Source organism: Haliotis rufescens, unplaced genomic scaffold (assembly GCF_023055435.1).
Source record: "Haliotis rufescens isolate VD_foot unplaced genomic scaffold, xgHalRufe1.0.p SCAF_16, whole genome shotgun sequence".
Lineage (NCBI taxonomy): Eukaryota > Metazoa > Mollusca > Gastropoda > Lepetellida > Haliotidae > Haliotis > Haliotis rufescens.
The window spans coordinates 32,359,429-32,372,841 of record NW_025963846.1 but is presented as its reverse complement, the minus strand read 5'-3'; the positions used below and the strand labels follow the sequence as shown (position 1 = coordinate 32,372,841).

At 42.8% G+C, this 13,413-nt stretch overlaps 1 protein-coding gene across 2 annotated transcripts in view; it reads right to left on the bottom strand.

Annotated features, from left to right (window-relative positions):
- LOC124118959 (protein Wnt-5a-like) overlaps nt 1–13,413 on the bottom strand; it is a 236,103-nt gene that overhangs the window by 93,551 nt on the left and 129,139 nt on the right. Inside the window, exon 1 of one of the 2 annotated variants that reach the window (XM_046481296.2) lies at nt 7,325–7,501. The exons of the other annotated variant lie outside the window; for it this stretch is intronic. The gene's annotated coding sequence lies outside the window, so the exon portion shown is untranslated. Of the gene's footprint in view, nt 1–7,324; nt 7,502–13,413 lie in introns of those variants that run through there. 2 annotated transcript variants of the gene reach the window in all.

The window sequence follows — 13,413 nt, the reverse complement described above, 5'->3', positions numbered from 1 at the left end:
CATATACTCCGAAACATTGTGTTCCTCATAATAAAGATGTTGACATCCATAAATCCTCTAGCCTATCAAGACATATATCTAAACTTACGTTGGATGCTCCGGTTGTGCCATCAGTGTCCCCTTCGAAGCGTATTTTGTGACATTTTGTGACATTGAGGGTGTTTATGAATGAGCATACACGACTGCACGACCAGATCACTTAAAGTAAACAATTCCCACACAGAGCATTCGAAAACTCTGTGGAAGTGTGCCCAAAATATCCCAGATGTGAACAATAACATTACCTATTGATCCCCAGCGTAAAACACTGTGAGTAGATCACAGTCGTCGATTCTTATTCCGATGGTGTCCTTGCCCTTCGTTCGAAGCTGTCACTGACATGCAAACAGACTTGAGTTCGTTGATTTTCACGTCTTCGGCATATAGTCGTACAGTTATCATAAACGTCTTTGTCGAACACTCTGATTTCCCTCTTCCAAAACGATACGGTCAGTGTACAAATTCAGCTGATGGATCAAGAAAACCGAACCATTTTGATCGCACAGCCGTGAACCCGTCGGGGCGAGTGACAGACTGTTGGTCAGATATTCAAAGCGCGGCGCTAATTGACATTTTAAATTTTCTTATGGGTCTCCTGCGTATCAACAACAATGCTTTTGCTCGGTCAGATACCATAGAAAGTCCACTCGTTTCGTAAAAATGGTATCTAACGAGAATGAGTGTAGTATTCACTGTTTATCAACGGAAAACTGGCTTTCACAGGATATATCGCACGGGTGAGATCAACATTGTAGATATCGCTGCAATGAAATTGCATCACAATGCTTTGCAGACCATTGTGACGTCATTGGTTACCATGGCGTCACAATCAAATGACATCACAAATAGCTCTGCTAATGACGTTGTGAGCAGTACTTTTTACACTTAGGGCACTGATTATTACTGTCTACAAAGTGAAAAAGTTGGAAGAATAATGTTGGATGATAAATAAAATCTCACCCTCGTGTCTTTTGATATGAAATATATATATGATATCAAAAGACAACCGGGTTAGATTCTCCATATGTGGCCTAGGGTCATACCACGTCGAAATTCCGGTATCTAGACACTCGTGTCGTAAACATAGTATGTCATGAACACTCATATAATAGCCTCTATGTATTACCTTCGACGGCAAACATTTTGGGGGTCATAAAAATCATATGTGCCCTAAGGTCATATCACCTCACGAGACAACAGTGTATTCTTTCCGTCACCAGGGCAGCAATGTTGACGTCATTCGAATCTTATTGTGACGTGAGGTCGGAATGACGTCACACTAGAAACGACGTCATAGCTGAAGATTGTTGACGTCAGTCGACAAATTGTGGTTTTCTAGGACAGCTGTGGTGATCAGTGCAAAAACATTTTCTAAATTCGTCTTTACATGTAGACATCTTCTTCGGTAATAAACAGAACATTATATCCGTGTTCATGCCATACTATGTTTGCGACTAAATGTCTAAATTCCGGTTTTACACTCATATAATATCCTCTATATCTCTATAATAAATATGACTTGGGGTTTGTGAATTGCATTTTGTGTTCCGACGATGCTGTAGTTTTATAACTCATAATGAAAAGTCAAAATGTGAATTTTCACCAATGAGGTCCCTTATCTCATGGTTAGTCAAATATGATTCATAAAAAAACTGATGAAAAGTTGGATTCCAGGTAGCTGCTGAAGAGGGGCATGTTCCAGGTACCCGTATGACTAATCACGTGACAGACGTTAACGCTGACGTGGATTACCAGAGCGATGGAGGGCGGATAGCCAGGTGCAACCGACGTGAAACTGAGCCCGACGTCAGTGTACCCAGGGCTGTGAACATTACAGCCCGCGGCCGACTGGAAGAGGTTGCGGCACATACACATTCATGTTGCATTACATTAGGGGATGACTTACAGCACGTGTGAACGAGTGAATGAATCGACAAGTTAAAATTAGACTCATTGCTAACATTTACACATTCTCGCCAAATCAGTTTTACCACAGACGTTGTTGAATCATGCATAGAGACCAGCCGTGGTGAAACAAGGGCACAGAATACTCGCAACGAAGTTAGAATAACAAACATAGTTTTCCACCAAAGGTATCATAAGCACCAAAGTCTGCATAAATGATAAAACGAGATACAAACACTTTCACGGGACGTTTGTAATTAAACGAGCTATATCGAGAGGAGAACTTCCATTTCTTACAAACGTTGTACATATTAATGATCAACTTTATGGTAGGCAATAGGTGCGGCACATGGAGAATACGAGCTAAATGTCCAGATTCAGACTCTCGACCTCATTCACCTCGTCTAGACGTCGAGCGTCTACCTCCACTCGCGTGGGGGCTTTAATTAAATCGGGGATACCAGCTCAAAGCATAATTCTCATTAAATACACTATTAGTGACCGAGTCAAGGATCTCGTCCTGAATCTCAAGGCAGCGTGTTATCTATGAACTTGTAACTGATGTTCGCTATCACACAATTATGCAATCAACTTTGAAACACATCACAGCGAGTGCATTTCATATGCTACACCGTGATGGTATTGCACTGAACTCAAGTAACGTGTACGCACTGTCAGACTCTGTCAAACTGTCGAAAGTTGTCAAACTCTGTCTCACTCTGTCAAATACTGCTATACACTGTCAAACACTGTCAAACTGTCATACACTGTCAAACTGTCATATACTGTCATATACTGCCATATACTGTCAAACACTGTCATACAATGCCAAACACTGCCATACACTGCTATACACTGTCAAACACTGTAAAACTGTCATACACTGTCAAACTGTCATATACTGTTATATACTGCCATATACTGTCAAACACTGTCATACACTGTCATACACTGTCAAACTGTCATACACTGTCAAACTGTCATATACTGTTATATACTGCCATATACTGTCAAACACTGTCATACACTGTCATACAATGCCATACACTGTCATACGCTGCCAAACACTGCCATACACTGTCATACATTGTCACACACTGTCATACACTGCCATACAATGCCATACACTGTCATACATTGCCATACACTGTCATACACTGCCAAACACTGCCATACACTGTCAAACTCTGTCATACACTGTCATACACTGTCATACATTGTCACACACTGTCATACACTGTCATACAATGCCATACACTGTCATACAATGCCATACACTGTCATACACTGCCAAACACTGCCATACACTGTCAAACTCTGTCATACACTGTCATAGACTGTCATATACTGTCATACACTGTCATACAATGCCATACACTGCCAAACACTGCCATACACTGTCAAACTCTGTCAAACTGTCATTAACTGCTATACGCTGTCAAACACTGTCAAACACTGTCAAACTCTGTCATAAACTGTCATACACTGCCATACAATGCCATACACTGTCAAACACTGTCAAACACTGGCATACACTGTCAAATTCTGTCATACACAGTCGCACTCTGTCAAACAGTGTCATACACAGTCAAACACTGCCATATGATGTCAAACTCTGTCATACACTGTCATACACTGCCATATACTGTCATAGACTGTCATAGACTGTCATACACTATCAAACACTGTCAAACACTGCCATACACTTCATAGACTGCCATACAGTGCCATACACTGTCAAACACTGTCAAACTGTCATACACTGTCAAACTGTCATATACTGTCATATACTGCCATATACTGTCAAACACTGTCATACAATGCCATACATTGTCATACACTGCCAAACACTGCCATACACTGTCACACACTATCATACACTGTCATACACTGTCATACAATGCCATACACTGTCATACACTGCCAAACCCTGCCATACACTGTCAAACTATGTCATACACTGGCATACACTGTCAAATTCTGTCATACACAGTCGCACTCTGTCAAACAGTGTCATACACTATCAAACACTGCCATTTACTGTCAAACTCTGTCATACCTGTTTCTGCTGTAGAACTATGTGTGTACACCACTTAAAAGGTGGTTGGAGTGCCAGTGGCCTGCTCCATTGCCTTATTTACCATCCCGACCTTCCCCATCACAGTCAAAATTCCAAATTTGTTCTCCAAAATTAAGTCAGCAACCCTAAAAGCCCCTCTAGTTTGCTTCGCCTTTTCAACCAATCACAATATGGCCTGGCGGGCCCGTGCGCAAAATACGCATATGTCGGAATGCGCACGTTAAATTCCCAATGTAAGTAAGTAAGTAAGTAAGTCACCATCACATTCACATGTTCATTCCAAAGCAGACCCAGAGACCATACACCGATATGGCCACTGCCAGACCTAACCCGGAGTCGGACAGAAGGTTAATATTGACAAACAACATGCGTATCTGCATCCATCAAACGAACAGGTCCACTCACCACATGGCCGTCACAGCGATATGATACACTGGATAAGTCGAATTAACTATACTTAGGAGTCCACCATCTGCGTGTCGAATTATCAGATATCGACATGTGTACATTTCACCCGAAGCAGGGATGCAGATCAGCGTCCGACTGACGGATGTGGTCAATGTTGTTACGAACATTGCTGTACACATGTGGACGGGGGATAGGCAATCACAGCCCTTATTATCTTACTTCTGACTGCGTGAAGACAAGAGCGTGATACTCTTCATCTTGTGCTGAATAAACACGCTCCCCCCAAACCTGCCCCGCCTCTCCCCCGCCCTCAAAGCGATTCCTTTTATAGGTGCTTTAACTGCCCTTGAAACTCTAATTTGATGACGCCGTGGAGAGTTAGTGTTATCGACAACAGGTGTGGGGGGGCGAGTGGTGATCGGTGCACATTGCAGTGCCTTCGGAATTGGGACCCGTCCGCAAAACGACGTTAGCGCTAAGACGATCGTAACTCCCATACTTTAGTGACAACATTCGTAGTGCTAAGATCACGTAGTGCTAAGACCACGTAGTGCTAAGATCACGTAGTGGATCGGAGCCCTGGGTTATATTCCAAGCGAGAGGTCGTGGTTTGAACGGTACAGGCAAACCACCCCTTTTATTGGCCCCGTGGGTCGTTGGCCACAGTTGATGAGTTGCCTAGCAACTAGTTATTTGTACAAGGCACCCACTCCAGCATCATGTCAAAAGTTGCAGTGTTTACCAGGTATGTATTACAACATCGTCATCTGCAGATGTCAAATACTTTCATCACATATTAGTCTTGCCAGCTTTCGTACACAATACCACATTTATATCATCTGTACCCTTCTATTTATCTTTCAAAAATTCCGCCTCCGTATTCAAAGTATGTTAAATGCAGGAGAAAGACACAGTGTTGCGTTCCAAGTTACGGCGTGAAAAACTTATGAATGACAGTTTTATCCCTTATAAAAAGCACGCATAACTTGCGCACCTTGATGCCTCTTGGCTGTGTTTTACCTTGTGTTCGCAATGCCCGCGTTACATGCGCCCTCATCTAACAAACATCACCGTGACGGATCTGACAAAATAATTCAGCAGTAACATGTGCACCTGCACCTCGCTGTCAATTACCCAGATCAGTGATAGCGGCAATGTATCGCTGTTTTCCTGTCATTGTAATTAAAAAGAGGCAGCATTGTTTACGTCCTGGTGTGCGGAATCACGGACAGACACACCTGCAGTCGACCTCAGCCAATGGTAGAATTAAAGTGTTATGTTTGTTTGTTGTTTAACACCTCACTCACTATGGCAGCAGTCTGTAAATAATCGAGTTTGGACCAGACAATCCAGTGATTGACATCACGCAATTGGGATCGATGACATGCATCAACCAAGTCATCGAGCCCGGCCACCCGATCCCGTTAGTCGCCTCCTACAAGCACAGTCACCTTTTACGGCAACCATGGATGGCTGAAGACCTATTCTACCCCGGATCTTCACGGGTATAAAATGTTATGAAATGTGCAGTTTGATTTGTGAATAGGACAAATAAAACTGTACTTGTGAGTGATCAGGTAGAGATATCGTTATCAAATACGGCTTAGTCGCAGTAATATGTATCTTTATTTTATTATAAATATATCTGCGACTAGAAATATGCACGACCGCCTTGTGTAAGGATGATTATGTGTAGTACATGAAAACAAAGTCAATTAAACCAGAGAAACACAACACGTGACTAAAAGCCTGGATCGACTGTACCGGTTCTAGTAAATGTCGCGTGCATTTCAGTATAGATAAATGTGCACGGATAAAAACCCCGATCTCCCACTCCGACTGTAAGCTTGTATCGGTACCGCTTGTCAGTAACACACAAAAAGGTTGTCAATAACGCACTGACCTGTCAACGGGGTAATATCCCTGTAATAGACATTTCCTGGGTATTGATTAGTCATCAAAACCCAATCTACCCGGGGTTTACCATAACAGTTTCATCTGCGGCGAATCTCTAGTACTTGTTTTGATAAAGCGGTCTAACCCATTGATAGCGCACTATTCAGCCAACAAATAGTGTGGATTTAAACAAGCGTCTCGGTGACCGTTTGTTTGTTTACCCCTTATCTGTATGTATATAGCAATCAATTAAAGTCTTCCGTGCGATATGTACGTGTCCACCATAACATCAGCCGCGCCAACACTAACACCACTTACGTTTGGTAATAGCTGTCACTTCCATTGAAAAAAAACTGCGGTGGCAAGTCACTATTTGAAATAAGCCCTTACAATAACCATTTAGGTGGGAAAAAGATTCTAAAACAAACAACGACTGATCTATCAAAATCCTTGTACGGAATGTTTCACCTTTAATTCATTACACAGGTGAAACGGTCCTTGTTAACGTGTTAACTTACTCTCGTGGTCGCGCATTTCAAACAGGGCTCCTTCACACCCATTGCACTGAAACCGATAGCTTGATGCAAGTTGGTCTTGATTGATTGAAATGTACAAATAACCTATATACCTTCAGTGCCTCTGTTAGTGGTGGGGATGGGGGTAGTTTGTTGGGGGGTGGGGGGGTGGGGGTGGGGGGGATAGTTTATCTGCAGTTAAGTGGAGGTTCATACTCGGCTCGGAATTGAGACCCCCTGCATTGCCAACTGTCACAAATATTATAATCACTCCATGTGCTGTGACATCCACCCCCGAAATGTGAAATCGAGTAGGTGCGAGGGTTGTCAGTTGCCCACGACATGTCATACACACAACTTGGAGTTCCTCACACTGCTAGAGTCACATTTACAGAAAAGACCAGAAACAACCAAACCGTGAACCCTCTGTTAAAGTCAGAGATCAACGTGGAAGTAAACATAAGTTGCTGGATCTCCTTACCTTGTTAATTTCACTGGATCTTCTATTGCATTCTGCGTGGTTTAGATGCATACACACGTAATCCTCACATGGACAATACGAGTGCTGGTATTACCAGAGTCCCGAGGTTTCAATACTCCTGTAGTGTACCCGTCTACCTGGGATAAAGTAACGCGGGGCTGCCTCGACTAGCGGTCCAAGCTCCATGCGGTAGAAGGCATTTCATGATTGACGGCGGACTTTGATTGACAGGTCCTTTTGGGCACTCTGATTGGATAATATGCATTCGCCGCCGAAATACTATTGTCAATGGCTGTCTTCGCCGGCCTGTCGGAAGAATGGAGTGTAACCTACACCTATGATAATAAAGCGATATTGACAGCTAAATAAGCCGAGGTAAGGGACAAACGCTATGCATGTGTCTATCCCTTGGCTGCGGGGAATATTTTTTAGCCGATGGGGTGGGGAAAATTATTCGAGCAGGTATCGGAAAACTAATTTAAGAGCATAATCTTTCGACGCAGAATGTTGATAAAAGGATGGGTAAAGTTGCCGGCGGCCTGGACAGTGGGGCTTTTACTTTGAGAAACAAAGATCAGGTCTGAAAATACCTTCTTAATTGAGGCGATTTCTCGGCAGTTCCTAGCCAGCGGTCTAAATGTAATCGCCTGAATGAACCGCATAGGAGTAATAAGCTGATAATAAGCTCAGTAATGACCAGGTCGCGTTCGGATTTGGGTTAAATTGGACCATTTCCTCTTGGATTGGCGTGTGATTATTGCGTAAATATACTTGTGTAAAGTCGTGTTTGTATAACGGAAACCTCACTGACGGACCCAGCCTCGCATTGTCCAGTGACATGCAATAATTACAGGACCTGTCTGTGGCGCTTTCATCTCGTCCACCACGAACTGAAATCGGCTGTACTCACAGGGAACAGGTCAACTGAACTTAGTTACTGCATTATGGTTTAAAAATAGTCCTATTAAAAGGTTTTAAATGTAGCCTACACTTCACCGTCTATACATTTTCATTATACGCGGGGAACGAATGTCTCAGTTGTTGGAAGCCGCAATTCACTGTGCAGAGTTGCGTCCCTTTCGCACGCCAGAACCTTATGGGTTCGAATCCCGGTTCGCTACGACTAGGTTTCTCAGCACCATACCCGTGTTCGTGGGTTTCACCGAAGTGGTAAACGTCTGAGACCTGCATCACTTCAGGTTTTCCTCCCACATTAAGCTGACACACCGTGATATAACTGGAATACTGCCACACGAGGCGTTAAATTAACTCACTTTCTCATTATATGTAGTAATTATTATATCCGTATCGTGAACGGTTTGCTGAGCTAGGGTGTAATGTCACGGTTAGCTATAGTGTTACAATATCAAACTAGGGACTTCCGACCAAGCTGTGAATTCGAACCGTGTACAGTCGAGACGGGCCAACCCTTTACCTACACTGCCACTACATCTACCTCCCCACCTTAACATCTTTCCGTGAACTGGCCACAACATCCGCTTAACACCCTTCAAGGAATAGGACATAACGTCAGCTTAACACCCCACACGGAATATGACATAATGTCAGCTTAACATCCTTCAAGAAATAGGACATTTTCATCGGCCTTCATTGTCGCTTTCATGTTTGGCAGAATGTACATGCATCAGGTGACTGTATCACACATATTTATCTCTCTGTCACACGCTGAGGATGAAATAACGTCGTCATGTTTTGTCATCACTATCAGAAAGCCAATCTTTCAACGTGCACAATATATCCATGCTATTTGTGTAAAGAATGCCTATAAGTATCACATTCCCCTCACATAAGTGTCGACCTCTACTTGTTTGATACGCAGACAACACGCTAATACTGTCGGCGTGATTATAAAGGTACATCATTCGCAGCGTCTCCAGTATGGTGATGAAGATGATGAGTGCCAGTGTATAATGAGGCTTATCGCGCCAGCCAAGGCTCAATGTACCGACACTCCTTAATCTATCATAAAGACCCGTTTCGGAAGAATAAAAACTTCATAAAATATATTTTTACGATAGATAAATTCAGTAAATTATCAAGTAATCAACATATCAAGAGAAAATAAACGTTGCACGAAAACGTCAGTGATAAAATTGGAATAAACCAGATCAAACGAGTTTGAATTTCACATACCGCTGCGTATCAGCGCACGTGCAGTGAAAGATAGACTGTGGACAATGCCGTGAAGAGCGTGCGAAATGGGGGATGTGATGTGTTGTCATAAACACGTATTCAATACGGCGTCAGAGCGTACGTTACAGAGACGAGACAATGACAATGAAGTCCACCAAGATTCCTCATGAAATGTGCACGTGTCTATTTCAAATTAATTTGCCTTCAATACAGCTTGTATTAAAAAGTGAAATTGACATTCAGCGATGTATGGCGGCCCACTAGATGGCACAAACTCCATAAACAAATTGATGAAACGTGAATGAACGTGGCATGACGTTAAAACTGATCATTTGTACCTCGAACAAAAGTGTCCCGGGTATATACCATATCTACGGACAATGCCAAGTCGAGAACACTGAAGGACCACGGGCGACAGCAGGGAAACTATTCCCTTCTATTCAAAGAGGTAATTTAGCAAGTCACGTGATTGATTCAAGCATGTGGAATAGCTCATGGTGTCATGTGACTGCAGCGAATGGGGTAACTAGGCCTTTAAAACACGACCTTCATACTCCCGGAGAAACCATAACATGTCAGTGGCGGGGGAAAGCTACATTGTACATGATACCACATCCTTCCTAGGTACGAGTTTTCTTTATAACCCGATACACATTCTTGGTCTTAGGTGATCGCCATGTCGCGGACAGAGCGTTGTAGTTGAGGGAGAGTTCGTCGTGCAAGACCCCTTCCCAAACGCCGACAAGAGCAGGCCCACGCTAAACATATCTTATAGTATTACGTCAAATATCTCTTAAAAGGGTTTAATCGCGTGAAAATCCTCTCATTGCTGTGACCGTATGGGTGGCCATGGATGCAATAAGCCAGTTTAACGAAGCCCTCAAGGAATTGCCTTATCACACATTCGACAGAAATCCCAGATGTCGAGTGCATTCACAGCAAGGTGAATTGATAAATTGTCATGTGAATAGACCTCCTCACGCATTAGCTGATTTGAAACTAATCTTTTGAAGAAAATCTTTCCCCAACACCTGTACAACTGACGTAATTTGTTAAGAGTTTGTAGGATTCATATCAAATGGAGATATAATGGATGCTTGTATTGACGAGTCCCTGTGTGTGCCACGGATATAGATCTGTGTGACATCGGAGGCAAGAGGTAATGAAACTCAGAGGAAACACCTCCACTGAAAAACTGACAAATCGGTTTGAACGCAGACTAAGGGCTATGGGAGAGTGCGGGGTGTATAGAAGTCACATCTGTATGTGGAATGAGACAAAGTTAATGAAGTGAGAAGTTAACCCACAAGTTAATTAACATGCCTAGGTAATGGAATCACACCATTGAACGCCCGATTGTAGAAGACCTGACGAAATGGCGGAACACTACACGACCTATCTGAATGAAAGAAGCGAGATCAGACGACTCACATCAAGGGAGAATCTTGTATTAGTGTTTACCAGTCACGGGAAATGAATATTTCATGTCGTTCTGCAGCCAACCTTTTTTACACGCAATGATGCCAGCACACGTGCAGTACAATGTACATGGTTGTCAGGAATCTGGCGATGCAGAAGTTCGTTATTAGCTGCGCCGGGACCAAGTAGTCATGGGTTCGAATCCCGGGTTCGCTCTGGTTATACTGGTCGGTTTGACAGCACCAGATCTGTTCACGTGGGTGTCACCAAGGTATAAACAATACTACTCAGTATGTGCCCAAAGAGATTCCATAGTGCCTAAAAGACAACGCAGTGATGAATATTGCGTAGATGGATCTCTCAAGTTTCAACATCGATGATGCCCAGGTGTCCGCGAAAAGGTTAAGCCTGCGCTGCTCCTCCGGCAGCAGCCGACACTAGCGCCAGACTAGTGCCAGACTAGTGCCAGACTAGCGCCAGACTAGCGCCAGACTAGTACCAGACTAGTGCCAGACTAGCGCCAGACTAGTGCCAGACTAGCGCCAGACTAGTGCCAGACTAGCGCCAGACTAGCGCCAGACTAGTGCCAGACTAGTGCCAGACTAGTGCCAGACTAGCGTCAGACTAGTGCCAGACTAGCGCCAGACTAGTGCTAGACTAGTGCCAGACTAGCGCCAGACTAGTGCCAGACTAGTGCCAGACTAGTGCCAGACTAGTGCCAGATTAGCGCCAGACTAGCGCCAGACTAGTGCCAGACTAGTGCCAGACTAGCGCCAGATTAGTGCTAGACTAGTGCCAGACTAGTGCCAGTGAGTAAGGAAGTGTTACAACTCCACGTAAAACGCCATAGTAAGAGGTAGCATCGCGCACCATGTTGACATCAAAAGTGTCATAGTTGGTAAATACCTCTGAATTCTGCTATAAAGATTTTGGTATGACTTAACCTGCTTTGATTGTGAAACCTTGATTAAAAAGTTTAGCTCTCCAGTTTAGTTTAGGCTCCAACGTACATAAGCCACTGTGCAGTGTGGACGCCCTGAGATGCAACTGATGGTATGTTGCTCGACGTGAAAGGTAGGGCTGTTACGATTCACCTACGTATTCGTTGCAGCCCTAATGAAAGGGGTATTTCGCGATAGGAAAATCATAATCATCCTTCTTGGTACAGAGCTTGGTACAGAGGCTGCTATCGTTATTAATATGTATGCACAAAGCCTGTTGTCTTGATAAGGTGAAGAGGGAGAGGGCTTCATTCACCTGCTTCATTCTGACATTCACCTGCTTCATTCAGACATTCACCTGCTTCATTCAGACATTCACCTGCTTCATTCAGACATTCACCTGCTTCAGTCTGACATTAACTTGGTTCATTCAGACATTCAGCTGCTTCAGTCTGACATTAACTTGGTTCATTCAGACATTCACCTGCTTCATTCAGACATTCACCTGCTTCATTCAGACATTCACCTGCTTCATTCAGACATTAACTTGGTTCATTCAGACATTCACCTGCTTCATTCAGACATTAACTTGGTTCATTCAGACATTCAGCTGCTTCAGTCTGACATTAACTTGGTTCATTCAGACATTCACCTGCTTCATTCAGACATTCACCTGCTTCATTCAGACATTCACCTGGTTTATTCAGTCATTCACCTCCTTTATTCATACATTTACACGTTTTTCGAGACATTCAATTTACAAGCACGCTTTTAATTTACAAACGCCCTTTTACTTTACAAACACACTTTTAGTTTACAAAGACACTTTCACTTTGCAAACACATTTTTATTTTTCAAACACACTTTTAATTTGCAAACACACTTTCACTTTGCAAACACACTTTTGATTTACCAACACACTTTTTATTTGCTAACAAACTTTCACTTTGCAAACACACTTTTGATTTACAAACACACTTTTACTTTAAAAACACTTTTAATTTACAAACACACTTTAACTTTACAAACACACTTTTAGTTTACAAACACACTTTCACTTTGCAAACACACTTTTAATTTACAAACACACTTTTACTTTAAAAACACTTTTAATTTACAAACACACTTTCACTTTACAAACACACTTTTACTTAACGTGTTTGTTTTTACGTTACATTGACACTTGTTCCATTTTTTCAGTCCGTATTTCAAATAAGACCAGTATGACTACATGAGTCATTTCATTAACAAAGTTATACGACAAATCGCCCGAAGAGGCAATACAATCTGATAAATTCTATTTTCATTTTTGTTCTTGCAGCCCATTGTTCAAATACAAAAGGAAATGATTAATCGTGGAAATATCTCAACATCGACACTTTCTATGCAAAGAACGCGAGAAAGATAAAATGGAATATCGCATCCCAGCAGCTTGATGACAACATTCACTTGGTGCACGGAGCCCATTGCTCACAGTCTGTCAGTGGCCCACCCCAGGATATAGTTTATAACACGATTCATTCATGACTTAGGTCATGAACAAAGACACAGACAAAGAATTCCCCCCACGGCTAC